We start from the raw sequence: 16,027 nt of genomic DNA, 5'->3' as shown, positions 1-16,027 counted from the left end.
TTTTCCGCCCATTCACTCAGTTTGGAGAGATCTTTTTGGAGCTCTTCACAATCCCTTTTTGTTTTAACAACCCTGAACAATTTAGTGTCGTCAGCAAACTTGGCCACTTCACTGCTCACTCCTAATTCTAGGTCATTAATGAACAAGTTGAAAAGTACAGGTCCCAATACCGATCCTTGAGGGACTCCACTTTCTACAGCCCTCCATTGGGAGAACTGTCCGTTGATTCCTACTCTCTGCTTTCTGCTTCTTAACCAATTCCTTATCCACAAGAGGACCTCTCCTCTTATTCTATGACTGCTAAGCTTCCTCAGAAGCCTTTGGTGAGGTACCTTGTCAAACGCTTTTTGAAAGTCTAAGTACACTATGTCCAAGCAGCTTACAATATAGCCAAACAAGTAAAAATGCATGTTATACCAACATCATACACCATCAACCTGAAAACCATTTTAAATATGGAACACTTAATTTTAATTGGTTTTGAAAAGGAGGCTGAAATTCTGAACACGGGAGAACATGGAACTGCATTTGCAAGATGTATGAGTGCCCCTTTTCCCACAGGCTGCCACTTTCTGATGGAATCACAAGTCAACACAAAAAGTCCCTGCACAGGAAAATCTAACAGGTAAAGGAAAGAGGGTGTAGGCTAGCCTAAGCTGTTCCCTCGAAGCCCTTTTTAAAAAATGTGCATAGCATTTTTATTTTTAATACGCAGAAGGGTCACCGGCCAGAAAGGGGCTTCCCGCCTCCTCTCTCCCTCCCTGCGAAGCAGCCGAGGAGCTTCAGCCACTTTGCTCTTTAAAGGGTTAACGAAGGAAAGAGCGCGAAGGAGGGACTTCCCTTTCCTGCTCCGCCTCTCTGCAAGAAATGCAGAGTGGAGACGCCAGAGGCCTCTTCATGCGCGCAGCGATGTCGGAGAGCGGGGTTGCGTGGGGGGAGGGAGCCTCGAAACAAAGGTACGCAATGGGGGGCGGAGGGGGAGGGTGGGAGAGGGAGAGCCCCCTTGAGGGAGAGCCCCCCTGAAGGGCCCCCTCCCCGCAGACCCTCCAGATGGGAGGATGCAGCTCTGCCCCAAGCCAGAGCTTGGAAAAGTTACTTTTTTGAACCACGACTCCCATCAGCCCCAGCCAGCATGGCCACTGGATTGGGCTGATGGGAGTTGTAGTTCAAAACAGTAACTTTTCCAAGCTCTGCGGCCCAAGGCCTGCCTCTCCCCTGAGCTGTGCTGGTTTTGTTGGTTCAGATCAAAGCATTCCTCTGGGCATATCACGCCGCTGAATTTGGTTCCCAGTTCCTTATTTGCTTGAAAGTTCAAAACACTAAAAAAGAAAAGTTGACAGCTACAGCAACTTCAAGCCAAAGTTAACATGTCTCTGATGAACCCCAAAATATATGTTGGGGTTCCCTGTCTGATATGTCACTGTGATCGGGGCACTCTCCCTGTCAAGAATAACGATACATTTATGCAATCAAAATCATCAGGCTTCTGATATTATCATAAATGCCTAATGATGTCATAAAATCATAAAAAATAAGTAACTGGGGGTGCCCACACCAAAATCGGGAGAAGACTGAGCCAAAGTAGGAATTGAGCACTTCTGCCTTTTCTTGGTCATCTGTTGCCATTTTGCCATCCTCATGGAGTAGCTGTGCCACCATTACTTTTCTTTTGTCTTTTTCTATGCACATACCTGAGGAAAGCTTTTTTGTTGCTTTTAGCATCGCTGGGAAGCCTCAGCTCATTCTCAGCTTTAGCCTTCCTGACGCCATCCCTGCAATTCCGTGAGACCTGCCTGTACTCTTCCTTTGTGGCCTGGCCTTCTTTCCACTTCCTGTATGTGTCCTTTTTTGTTTTCAGGTCCTCACTAAGCTTTTTGTAAAGCCACATTGACTTCTTCTGCTGTTTCCCCCCTTTTTTCCTTGTTGGAATTGCTTGCCATTGCGCTTTTAGAATTTCCTTTTTTAGAAACTCCCACCCATCTTGGACTCCTTTTCTCATTAGGCTTGCATGCTATGGAACCGTACTTACAATTGTTCTGAGTTTATTAAAATCAGCTTTCCTGAAATCCAGGGTACATGTATGGCTACTCTCAGCTTTTGCTTCTATTAAAATCAAGAATTCAAGTATGGTGTGGTCACTTTCCCCCAGAGTTCCCATAACTGCCACTTCATCCACCAAATCATCTCTATTGGTTGGAATCAAGTCCAGGATAGCTGATCCTCTGGTTGCTTCCTCCACTTTCTGTAGGAGAAAGTTATCTCAAACACAAGTCAGAAATTTCTTGGAGGGGCCGTGTTTGGCAGAATTTGTCTCCCAGCAGATATCGGGATAATTGAAATCCCCCATTAGTACTACATCATGTCTCCTGAAAACATTGGCAATTTGCTTTTCAAAAGTTACTTTTTCATCTTCGTCTTTGATTGGGTGGTCAGTAGTAGACTCCAAGCACCACTCCCCTCGCAGGATTGTCACTTTGTAGTGGTGAGTGGGCTTGCATGTTCCAATGAACCCTGTGAGCAATGCTGTCGGGAGTCATGTGCTCCCAGCAGGGTCACCCATGGCAGTAAGGTCAAGGGAGAGGAACCAGACAAAGAACGATCCAAGAATGTCCTCAATGGCAGAACAGGCGGATTATAACAATGTGTGTGAAGGTATGAACGGCTGTGAAGGTAGATGAAGGCTGCAGCAGATAGAGGACTTCCAGTTGTCATGGTATCCATGCCATTGCATCAAAGCCTTTTTCTGTCAAGATTGTGTGTTGATCGTCATGTGCCGAACTCCCTACATAAAACAAATTCACGCACAGGCGTCTTCCAACCAAATTAACTTGGAAGACAATCTTACTCGGCCATGGATGACCGTCAACCACCCAAGCACCACATTCCTTTTATTACTTGCCCCATTAATTTTAACCCAGATACTCTCGGTGGAGCTACAAAACCAAGATAGACAAAAACACGAAAGAAAATATAAGTAACCGGGGGTGCCCACCCTGCGATCAGCTCTGGGCCAGGACAAATCATGTACCCCAGGAATGGGGAGGGTGTCATCTATGAGATTCCAGTGCGTCCCATCTGGTGCAGATCTGTTGCGCATAGGGCACGGATGAGGGCATCTACATAAACCAAAATAGACAAACACATGGAGGAAAAAATAAGTAACTAGGGGTGCCCACCCAAACATCTGTTGTGGGCCAGGAGAAATCATATACCCCAGGAAAGGGGAGGGTGTCCTCTAGGAGATACCAATGCATGCCATCCAGCCCAGAGCTTCGACTGGGTGCAGGGCACGGATGAGGGCATCTACTCAAAACCAAGATAGACAAAAACATGAAGGAAAAAATAAGTAACTGGGGGTGCCCACCCCAAAGTGTGCTCTGGGCTAGGACAAATCATACACCCCAAGAAAGGGGAGGGTGTCCTCTATAACATACCAGTGTGTCCTGCCTAGCCCAGAGCTTCTCCTGGGTGCAGGGCACGAATAAGGGCATCTACAGAAAACCAAAATAGACAAAAACTCACTGAAAAAAATAAGTAACTGGGGGCCCACAAGAAAAACCATTCCAGGCAGTGGCATCTCACAGAGGACAATATCCACTTTGCTCAAGTGAATGATTTTTCATAGCCTACAGCAGATTTTGGTCACTGCAAATTACATCTTGTCCCCTATTGACTCTTCATTATTTTAGCTGGGAAAGATGGGCATCTCATAGAATACACCCTCCCCTATCCTGGGGTATATGATTTGTCCTGGCCCAGAACAGATGTTGGGGTGGGCACCACAGTTACTTATTTTTTTCTGCATGTTTTTGTCCATTTTTGTTTGGCATAGATGCCATTATTCATGCCCTGTGTCCAACAGAAGCTCTGGGCTAGGTGGGATGCACTGATATGTTATAGAGGACACTCTCCCTTTCATGGGGTGTATGATTTGTCCTGGCCCAGAGGAGATTTTGGGGTGGGCTCTCCCAGTTACTTATTTTTTCCTCAGTGTTTTTGTCTAGTTTGGTTTTCCATAGATGCCATTATTCGTGTCGTGCACCCAACAGAAGCTCTGGGCCAGGTGGGACACACTAGTATGTTATAGGGGACGCCCTCCCCTTTCCTGAGGTGTATGATTCGTCCTGGCCCAGAGCAGATTTTGGGGTGGGCACCGTCAGTTACATATTTTTTCTTGAGTGTTTTTGTCCATTTTGGTTTTCTGTAGATGTCCTTATTCATGCCCTGCGCCAAAGAGAAGCTCTGGGCCAGGTGGGACACACTGGTATGTTATAGAGGACACCCTTCCCTTTCCAGGGGTGTATGATGCATCCTGGCCAGAGCAGATTTTGGGGTGGGCATCCCCACTTCCTTATTTCTCTCTGCCTCTTTTTGTCCATTTTGGTTGTGCATAGATGCTATTATTCGTGCACTGTGCCCAGCAGAAGCTCTGGGCCAGGCAGGATGCACTGGCATCTTGTAGAGGACATCCTCCCCTTTCTTGAGGTGTATGATTCGTCCTGGCCCAGAGCAGATCTTGGGGTGGACACCCTCAGTTACATATTTTTTCCTGAGTGTTTTTGTCCATTTTGGTTTTCTGTAGATGTCCTTATTCGTGCCCTGCGCCAAAGAGAAGCTCTGGGCCAGGTGGGACACACTGGTATGTTATATAGGACACATTTCCCTTTCCAGGGGTGTATGATGCATCCTGGCCAGAGCAGATTTTGGGGTGGGCATCCCCAGTTCCTTATTTCTCTCTGCCTCTTTTTGTCCATTTTGGTTGTGCATAGATGCTATCATCCGTGCCCTGCGCCCAGCAGAAGCTCTGGGCCAGGCAGGATGCAGTGGCATCTTGTAGAGGACATCCTCCCCTTTCTTGGGGTGTATGATTTGTCCTGGCCCAGAGCAGATCTTGGGATGGGCACCCCCAGTTACTTATTTTTATGATTATACAACTTCTATGCATTTATGATAATATCAGAAGCCTGATTATTTTGGTTGCATATATTTACTGTTATTCTTGATGGTGGAGTCACTGTTTAATTCAGGAAAGCAGAAATGTGGCCTTGCCCTCCTTGTTTTAGGGTAGCCCGGCATACAAACTGTTTAGCGAGTGACATTTTTCCTGAAATGGGTGCAAATTGGTGGGCGCTTCTTCCCGCTCCCTCTTCCTACACCAGGTGTAAATTCCCTACTAAATCAGAGGGTGTTATCCATGATTCTCCACACCACACCCCTTTATGGCACATCCACAGTGTACATTGAAAGCATGTGGCTTCCTCCAAAGAGTCCTGGGAGTTGTAGTTTATTAAGGGCGCTGGGAATGTAGCACAGTGAGGAAAAACTATTCTCCAGGATTCATTGGGGGAAGCCGTGTGCTTTACATTTGTGTTGCATGTGCTTTAAAGGTCTGTGTGATCTTACACTTCTATTGTGGGTCCTCTAAGCTTTTTTTCTACAGCAAAAATTCTGAAATGTTGCGACCCTTGATCATTTTGGTTGCCCATTTCTCTACCTTTTCCACCTCTAGAATACTATTTATGTGGTCACGCGAGCAGAACTGTAGACAGCATTCCAAGTAGGATCACGACTTAGATGTGTATTCACTAATACGCAGAAAACTTGCAGTTTAAGAATGTACCTATAGCCCACAGATATTTCTACCAAACTTTAAAAAGTAGGGAAATTGGGCAGCTATAGTGAATGCACCAGGGGAGCAGGAGACCTGACCTCCTCTCTGAGATACTGGACTGCCCTACAAAGTTGTCAAAATGCAAACACCATTTTGGTTGGTCTTTCACAGTCTAATCCACTTGCTGTGTAGTTTGGAAGAATTTGGTAACATGCGCCTCTGAGCATATGGTGAGTGGTGGCAACACCTGCCATCTCCAAAGATGGATAATTATATTTTTGTATGTTTGTTGGTGTTCTTCTTACTTTGCTTCTTTCCTGTGTTACTAATGTTTCTACAGAGAATCTAAACCAGAAAATTTCCCCCCTCCTTATTCATCCTAGAAATCTGTGTCAAATGTATTTTTATTAATTTCAGAGCCTTTTTATTGGTCATTGTCATGTGATGGTGAAGACAACCTTTTGTGTTTTATATTGGAAGTTATCTTCTGTTTCTATTTTGGGTGCATTAACAGTTGAATCTGAAACTGCAGTTTGATCAGACTGATCACAATATGCCGCTACTTTAGCAATGACTCTAATTGTTGGAAAAAAGAGGATGCATGTTTTCAGCCTGCTATGTTTAAACCACTTTATTTAAGGCAAGGTGTTCATGATCAATTAAAAACATAGAGCACGTCTAGAATTTTGCTAGAATATATTTCACCTCCCACTGTTTTATCTTGTGCAAATTGAGATACTTCTGAGGTTCACTGGAGACTATTTTGCAGACGTCAGTGCCATTATTCCACAATTATGTTTGGAGTTTTTTTAGTATAAATTTTGCAAAGTGTTGCTGTACTTCACATATTCATAGAAACAAAAGCAAAAGAAAATGATTTCCTTTAGGAAACTTCACTAAAATTGCAAAGTAAATCAGACATATTTAAAGTGACCATCTCAACTATATCAACTGTCTTAATAATGTTGCTTCGTACAGGCTAAAACAAAATCAGCACAGGACATATCTTCTTTCTGTTATTTGGGCTGATTACAGGTGTTGCCACCATTCACCATATGCTCAGAGGCACATGTTACCAAATTCTTCCAAGCTACACAGCAAGTGGATTGGACTGTGAAAGACCAACCCAAATGGTGTTTGCATTTTGACAACTTTGTAAGGCAGTACAATATCTCAGAGAGGAGTTCAGGTCTCCTGCTCCCCTGGTGCATTCACTATAGCTGCCCAATTTCCCTGCTTTTAAAAGTTTGGTAGAAATATCTGTGGGCTATAGGTACATTCTTAAACTGCAAGGTTTTTTTGCGTATTAGTCAATTTCCTTGCTTTTTAATCCGGGAGGTAAGAAATGGGATCCTGCGCAAGTTTGCTGAGAATGGATTGATCTTTTGCATGCTTATTGAGTTAAGTGGGATTTACACACACACACACACACACACACACACACACACACACACACACACACACACACACACACACACACACACACACACACACACACACACACACACACACACACACACACACACACACACACACACACACACACACACACACACACACACACACACGGCAATCATGCTTAGGATAGGTGAAACTGACCACAGGGGATAGGAGCAGGCAGGAGGGGGAGGGTAGAAGAAGGACAGATGTGGTCATTTACATGTTTATTGAGTTCAGTGGGATTTACTCCCGTGCAGTCATGCGTAGGACAGGTAAAACTGACCATGGGGAGGGAAGCCTGAAGTGGACAGGGGAGGAGGCAGAAGGAAGAGGGCAGGGGAGGAGAAAGGGAGAGGAAAGGGGAAGGAGGGAAAAGGTAGGTCTGATCATTTGTATGATTTGAGTTGAATCGGATATACTCCTATGCAATCATGATTAGGATAGGTAAAACTGACCAGGCTGAGCCTGGCAACCAAGATGTCTTCTGTATCTTTCAAAGTTGTGCTTGGGGAAGGGAGAATTCTACCTTGTGGTTTTTCCCATTCCAGTGTTGCAAAAACACCTGCACTTGGCTGACTTTCTCTTCTCCTAAAGATACAGGATCAGTCTCAGGCCCTGAACCTGGCAACCCTACCTCCCACCCAAATTTAAAACCAAGCTGTCCCTGGTGACATCCACACCAGGCCTCTATTACATTTTGGACAATCGTTATCTATTTATCTATTTATTTAGTGTATTTATATACCGCCCCATAGCCAAAGCTCTCTGGGTGGTTTACAATAACTAAAAACATGAAAAACAAATATACAAATTTAAAAACACATCTTTTAAAAACAATTTAAAAGAATTTATCATGGCTTCTCTCAAAGGCATGGCTCAAAGCCAATCATGGCTTCTCTCAAAGAATCCTGGGAAGTGTAGTTAGTGAAGGGTGCTGAGAGTTGCTAGGAGACGCCCTGTTCCTCTCACAGACCTTCAATCTGAGTGGCTGACTGTTCAACCACTCTGGCCGCTACAGCTCTCTCAGTGGAACAGGAGTCTCCTCTCAGTACCCTTCACAAACTACACTTCCCAGGATTCTCTGAGGGAAGCTATGACTGTCTCAAGTGAAATCAAGTCTGGTGTGGGTGTGGCCCTCTTATTAGCCAAGCCCGGCAGCTGTGAGGCTTTTAGAACACTGACAGTTGGTCCTTACTGAGCATGCCCCGCGTTATCATAGGCTTCCAGACAAAATGTCTTAAATTAATTAAAGATCAGCCAAGCTTTTTTTTTAACTTTTAAACTGCAGTAGATGAAGGTCAGAGTATGGGGCAAGGTCAGTATTAGGATTACAGGTACTCTGTGAACATGGCCGATTTTTAATGAATTTCAACAGATTATGAGAACTCTGGCAGAGAAAAGTCCAAAAGGGCTCTGAATAGTAATAGTAAGTTTATTACGGTCAATGACCAGAAAGATATATCATACAGACAGACATAGGTATTACAAAACAGGGTTAACTATACAGTAGCCACTAAAAGTATGCATATACAAGATATTTAGGCAGATGCTGCAAGGTGCGGCGGTCCCTGGCTTATAAGTACTTTGCGTAAGTCAATTGCTGCAGCAAAAAAATTTGCGACCTTATATGTATTACAAGAATCTGTGTCTGCAAAAAAATAATGCACATAGGAAGTTATGTCCTTACCCGGCAAATTCTGAAGAAGAGGGGTAATAAATCGTCTGTGGAGATCATTATAAAATATACATTCTAGTAAAACATGGTTTGCAGTCTCAATAGCCCCTGTATCGCATGGGCAATAATGTTCAGCAAGGGGAGTTTTACGGTACCTTCCCTCTAAGAGAGCAGATGGAAGAACATTATATTTGGCCAGTGCGAATGCCTTTCTGAGCCTAGGAGTATGGAGAGAGATTAAATACTGCGCCAGGGACAAAGGCTTTAAAAGTGGATTAAAAACAAAATTATAGTCGATAAGAGATAAAAGGTGTTGGAATTCCATATCAAAGATTCTCTGCGTAATATCCGCCAGATCCTTAGATGGTCTGGAGGCTAAAATATTTTGGGGAGAGAAGCCTAGATGGAGTCGAATGCCGCCTTAAAGTCGATGAAGGCGTCATAAAGGGATCCTCCTGGCTTGGCAGAGTATTTTTCTATGAGATGTTGTAGCACAAAGACAGCTTGTTCCTCCTCCAAGATATTTTCCTGTTCCATCCAAGACTGAAGCTTAGTCAGTAAGTGGCTAGCATATAGCTTACTCAGGATGTTCAGGAGAGTAATAGGCCTATAGTTAGCTGGATCCGACCGACTGCCCTTTTTATAAATTGGGATGACAGTGGCGTAGCTCCAATCTTCTGGAATGCCAAGGGTTTGGTCAGTACTTGTGAAAAGGGTTGCTAGGACCGGGGCCCACCACTCAGAATTAGCTTTAATTACTTCTGGAATAATATTATCGGGCCCTGGTGCTTTATGCGGTTTCAAACGAGCAATTAGGGAATTTATTTCACTAACAGAGACTGGGGGCCAAGTTGGTAGTTCAGTTGGCGGTATCTCTGCCCTTTTTCTTCTTGATAGGCAAGAGGAGAAAATATCCCGAAAGTATGACTCCCATGTATTTGCCGGGATATGGTAAATCACTGCAGTGGTCTCATTTACCCATCCCCCAGACACAAGCTTCCAGAAAACAGACGTGTTTCTAGACCTGGAGGCGGCAATCAGAGACTGCCAAAGATTAATCTGGGCTGTTTTTTTTTTTTTAATTAGAAGTTTATATTCCTTTTTTAAAGCAAGGCACTCAGCTGGAAGACCTGGCAGATCATAAAATCTATATTCCCTGTATTTTTCTACAAGCAGTTTCTTCAAATTAACACACTACTTATCAAACCATGATTTGGAGACTCGAGGACAAGTGGCGGACTTTGCCGCTAGGTGGGAGGTCAGGCAGACTTGTACATCCACGATGAATTCCTGGTATGCAACTAACATTGGTTCTCCAGGATCAGCCGTTAAAAGCTGTTCACGACAACGGAGGAAGTGATGCGAGTACAGTAAGGATTTCAGGTTCTTTTCCACTTTTTGCGTCCATCTAACGCGCAAAGCTCTTACATCTGGAGTCATATCCAACGTTATAGGTTGATTGGTGCAGGAGATACAAGAGTCACAGCCTATCAGCAAAGTCAGGGGGAGGTGATCGCTGTCTGGGCGATCACTGACCGTGCATCTTAAAATTTTACTGAAGAGGTCTATGGATACAATAAAGAAATCTATTGTTGAGGCTCCTAGGCTGGATAGATAGGTAAATTCACCGTTATTATCACCTTTCGCGGATCCATTTCCTAAAACAAGGTTCAGTCTAAAAAGTGATTTTATGAGGCAGAGACCAGCATAGTTAAAACCCGGGTCTTTAAAATGACGAGTTGGCAGAAAAGGAAGTTCATCCGGAGCAAGGGGGACTTTGTGAAAATGAGCATACAGAGCATCATCACTAGGGCCTAATCTAGCGTTGAAGTCACCCGCTAACACCATCTTGCCTGGGGGTGGAGCAATGTGTGCTTATCTATATATGGAAGATTTTGCTAATTCGGCTTCTTTGGCGGGTTGGAGGAAGGTAAACATTTATTAATAACAAGCATATCGAAGGGAACTTAAGGACTAAGGACATTGCGAGGCCTGGCAGGTAGTCTAAGGAAGTGGCACGGGCTCTAAGGTTTGTAGCGGTCAGCAGACTCAGGCCACCTTTGGGGCGGCCGCCTTTGTCACTAGGAGTAGCTGCCATCGAATAGACGGAGAAGCCGTCAAGTTCTAGTGTCTCAGTACACCAAGTTTCCTGGAGAAAGATAACGTTGTGCTTGTTTAGGTAGTCCGAAAAGGAAGGATCTGTTTTCTTAGACTTCCATCTGCGATATTCCAAGTAAGAAATCTCAGCCGGGAAGCTGAACTGGTGGACTCTAGTCAAGGCTTAGTAGGATTACCTCGCATGAGCTGATGGGTTGTGGAAATTTTCTGGATACAAGAGTGACTAGTGGTTGGAGATATTTCAGTCACTAGAGGTTCAATTTTTTCTGAAATTGCATCCATGTGGCAGACATTGGATATGGGTATCTGAGCTGGGAAAGAGCCTTGAAGAGGGCCGGCTTTTTGCGGAGAGCCTTCCTTGTTTGGATTTAGCCATCTCATATCTGTCCAGATAGATGAAGAGCTTGATGTTGCTGTTGTCCTTAAAGGTAAATGAGCCTGATTTTTCTCTATGAAAGGTTCAGTTGTCTTCATTGCTGGAAGATTAATTTCCGCTAGAGTTGAGCAAGGGCTGTAGCAGTTGCTCTCTGAGCCTCTTGGTCACTGAGTCGGGGTAGAGGAAATTTGCACTGTCCCCTGTAGTAGCTGGAGGTTCTGGGTTTCATTAAGGGGCCCCCCATTCGGCAATTGCTTTAATTGGGTAATTAATCTTTGCAGTCTCCAAATTTTGTCTGTTTGAGTTGCAGGCGGAAGCGAAGCATAGGCTTCGAATAATTTTATTTCTTCATCATAGAGCCCATTGTTACCAACAGCACTCCTTGATCTAAGGTTTAAGTCAAGATCAATAGGTAATTGCTCAGGGGCTGCCGGAGGACACAACACACAAGGAGATGGAGGCGATATCATAACGTCATCCAATGTTATTAGGTTCTCCACAGGTACATGAAGAGGGACTGTCCAGGGGTTTTTTTGATGGTAAGGAGGAGCAACTGAGTAATGGTTGTGGGGGGGCAAAATTTTCGAAATATCTTGCTATTGTAGTGCCACTTGGGTGAAGGGTGCTTCTGTTTTTAAATAGTTGGCTTGTTTTCTCAGGCGATTTAAAAGTCACTACTGTCTGAGCCGTGGAATGGTTATAGTATAGATATTCCACTCGGAGAATGTCTCCCAAGGAAAAAAGACCTGGAGTGACTGTTTCCAGGATTCCCAGAAGATGGATTTTACGATCATAAAGTGCAATACAACCCCAGGGTTTAGGGTAATTGGAAAAAACAAGTTTCTGTCGGCTAAGAACCAGAGCCCATTTAGTAACAGGGGGTCGACGTTGAGGTGAATTTGTTACGTGTAATATGTGAGACCGAGGGTCTTGTTGGCCTGTCTTCTGGCACTGAGGAAAGTCAATAGGTATGGGAGGCAAGGGGAGAGGATGTGAGACTACGGCATTCATGGCTGGTTTGTCTACTTTGGTTTTCATGGTAAACGGTATTCAGAGGTGATTTCACCATTGTCTTTCTCTGAGGCTAAGAGGCAGTGATTGGCCCAATGTCACCCAGTCAGCTTCACGGCTTTGTGGGGATCTGAACCCTGGTCTCCCAGGTCATAGTCTAACACTGACCCAGGGAAGGGGCAGGGAGTGGGAGGGGAGGAGATTGGGTGGGTGGGCACTGGGCAGAAGGGTAGCCCCTTTCCTTTCCAAAAGGAAAACATTGTAAACAGAATCATTCTTTTTCAGGCTTTCCCCCACCTTTTTATTCTACAGCAGACACATGTAGCCTCCTACCCAAATTTAAACCAAAGCTTTCCCTGGCCACATCCACACCAGGCCTTTATTTCACTTTGGACAGTCACAGCTTCTCCCAAAGAATCCTGGGCAGTGTAGTTAGTGAAGGGTGCTGAGAGTTGCTAGGAGACGCCCTGTTCCCCTCATAGACCTTCAATCAGAGTGGCTGACTGTTAACCATTCTCTCAGGGGAATAGGAGTCTCTTAGCACCCTTCACAAACTACACTTCCCAGGATTCTTTGAGGGAAGCCATGACTGTCTCACATGAAATCAAAGTCTGGTGTGGGTGTGGCCCCCTGATTAGGCAAGCCCAGCAGCTGTGAGGCTTTTAGAACTCTGACAGTTGGTTCTTACTGAGCATGCTCCGTGTTATCTTTGGGTCCCAGCCAAAATTTATTAAATTAATTAAAAACCACCCAGGCCTTTTTTAAACTTTTAAACTGCAGCAGATGAAGGTCAGAGTATGGGGCAAGGTCAGTATCAGAATTACTGGTACTCTGTGAACATGGCTGATTTTTAATGAATTTCAACAGATTATGAGAACTCAGAGAAAAAAGTCCAAAAGGGCTCTGGGGTTTTTTCCTCTCTTTTTAGACTTTGAACTCTTGATTAACTCCGACTGTTTTGTGTATCGCCATGAAAATTGAGAGGGTTGTTAAGCAAGTGTTTCTGAGTTCAGGACTATATGTTTTGTAAGGTTTTGTTTTGAAATCTCTCGTGGCGTTATGATATTGGTAGTTTTATTTTCAATCCGTCTTAATGATTCCTCAGATGGAATCCACCAATTTCAGAGCTATAACATCAGTATATTAGTTGAGGCATCCTCTATGACCTCGAGGTCTCTCTCCTGTCAGTCACCACTAATTCAGTTAGGATTTTTTCTTCTCTGCATCACTTTACACTTGCTTACATTTAATTGCATTTCCTCTTTAATACCCAAGCCTGCTTGGAGAGTTCCTTTTGGAGTTCCTCACAATCCTTCTTTATTTTAATCACCCTGAACTTGATATCAATAGTAAAGCTGGTTACCTCACTTCTCACCCCACATCCATGTCATTTAGAAACAAGTTTGAAAGCACAGGTCCTAATCCTGATGATTGGCAGGGGGGCACTTTTTACATCCCTCCATTGGGAGAACTGTTCATTTATTCCTGCTTTCTCCTTCCTGATCTTTAAAGACTTACTGATGCATGAAAGCTTATGTCCTCATATTCCATGATTGTTGTGTTGCACTCCATGTTTCGTAATTCTGCCTTTGATAATATTTTCCACCACTTTTCCCAGAACAGCTCATAGGCCTCTGATTTCCCAGATACCTTCTGTGTCCTTTTGGCTTTCAGAGTGTAATACATTTGCCAATCCATACGGTAGCAAGTCTTTGAGAGAAGGTACATATTTTTGTTAGAAGATCAGCAATGTCTGCCTTTTTACTCCCTTTCCGGCACCAACCATTGAATGGTCTGACACTGTCCTTGGCACTATGTCTGCTGACCACAAATTTGAGAGCAGGCAGGCAGATATTAACACATGATCCAGCCAGTTAAATCAAAAATACCCCCATGCCAATCTGATGTTTCCCATAAGCTCCTTTAAAAACAAAACCGTACAAAATTCATAGTCCTGAACTCAGAAATGTTTGCTTAACAACTCTCCCAATTTCCATGGTACTACACAAAACAGTCAGAGAGAATCAAGAGTTCTGCTGGGAGGAAGGGCAGGATACAAATTAAATCATTTATTGATTGATTGATTGTATTTGTATCCTGCCCTTCCTCCCAGCAGGAGCCCAGGGCGGCAAACAAAGCACTAAAACACTTTAAAACACCATAAAAAGCAGAACTTAAAATACATTAAATCAAAAACAGCATTAAAACATTTTTAAAATAACAACTTAAAGAAAGGGTTAAAAACATTATTAAAAAACATATTAAACAATTCTGACACAAATGCAGACTGGGACAGGTCTCAACTTAAAAGGCTTGTTGAAAGAGGAAAGTCTTCAAAAGATGCCGAAAAGATAACAGAGATGGTGCCTGCCTAATACTCAAAGGGAGGGAATTCCACAGGGTAGATGTTGCCACACTAAAGGTCCGTTTCCTATATTGTGCAGAACAGACCTCCTTATAAGATGGTATCTGCAGGAGGCCCTCACCTGCAGAGCGCAGTGATCGGCTGGGTATATAAGGGGTAAGATGGTCTTTCAGGCATCCTGGTTCTGAGCTGTACAGGGCTTTGTACACCAAAACTAGAACCTTGAACTTGGCCCGGTAGCAAATGGGCAGCCAGTGCAGTTCTTTCAGCAGCAGGGTGACATGTTGGCGATACCGTGCCCCAGTAAGCAGTCTCGCTGTCGCCTTTTGCACCAGTTGCAGCTTCCGGACCAACCTCAAGGTCAGCCCCACATAGAGTGCATAGAGGAAGGCTGGGGTATAAATAAAATAATAACTAACTAAATAAATAAAATAAACATCCAAGGCCCTCCTCCGAGGGAAGGTGGGAGTCTGTCAACAAGGGAGAGGGCCTTCTCAGTGGTGGCCCCCAAATTACAGAATGATTGTGGTGATGTGTGCTTGGCGCCAATAGTGTTATCTTTTCGGCTGCAGGTCAACACTTTCCTCTCCTCCCAAGCATTTTAGCACGTGTTTTTAAATTGCTTTTTAAAAATGTGTTTTTAAATTTGTGTATTTGTTTTTAATGTTTTTAATTGTGGTAAACTGCCCAGAGAGTTTCGGCTATGGGGCGGTATACAAATGCAATAAATAAATAAATAAATAAATAAATATTAAGCAACCCCGTTTCTTCTTAATTTCTCATATCCTGCATAAAATATTTTGGAGTTGCCTGAAAATGTCCCATTCCCATCCATTTTAATTCACTCACGCCAACTATTGTAATGTTCATGCGTTCCATTTCTTGCTTGACGATTTCTAACTTTCCCTAGTTCATGCTTCTCACATTCCGTGTTCCTATTGTGTACGTCATACAACTCTGGACTCTCCTTTTGCATCTGTGCGCATCAGCCTCTGGGCTTCCTTTTGGTTTTGACCCAGCTGCATCATTAGTCACAGCGCTACTCGTACTTGTCCTTTGTTCTTCCCCAGTAGCTCGATGAGTTCCTTCTGACCTGGGGTCTCATCTTCCAGCACTGTCTTGTGTTGCAGGTAACAGGGGCTAACATTTTGGGAGGGAAGGATGGGATGCCAGCTGCCCTCTGGCAGTGGAAAGGGCGATGTTCCTGTCAGACAGGATGCATCCTAGGTTTGTAAATTCCAGCTGTGCATAAATACTTGGTTTTTCACCTTAAATGGAGAAACAAGAGATCAGTTTTTTGCTACAATTGTCTCTCTCTGTGTCTCTTTTCACAACCTGTTACCAAGCTAAACTAACTACATATGAGGCCTCGAGCTTTCAAAGTACAAATCATAATATATTCACAGGATGTCTCCACAGCATTTTATCACC

The 16,027-nt window shown here is 43.9% G+C and overlaps 1 pseudogene; it reads left to right on the top strand.

The window, feature by feature from the left end:
- The first annotated feature begins 858 nt into the window (after nt 1–858).
- The window catches only part of LOC133378999 (zinc finger protein 850-like), a 44,311-nt pseudogene continuing 29,142 nt past the window's right edge, over nt 859–16,027 (top strand).

The sequence above is a fragment of the Rhineura floridana genome, chromosome 3 (assembly GCF_030035675.1).
Source record: "Rhineura floridana isolate rRhiFlo1 chromosome 3, rRhiFlo1.hap2, whole genome shotgun sequence".
Lineage (NCBI taxonomy): Eukaryota > Metazoa > Chordata > Lepidosauria > Squamata > Rhineuridae > Rhineura > Rhineura floridana.
This window is presented reverse-complemented; position numbering and strand designations above follow the sequence as displayed.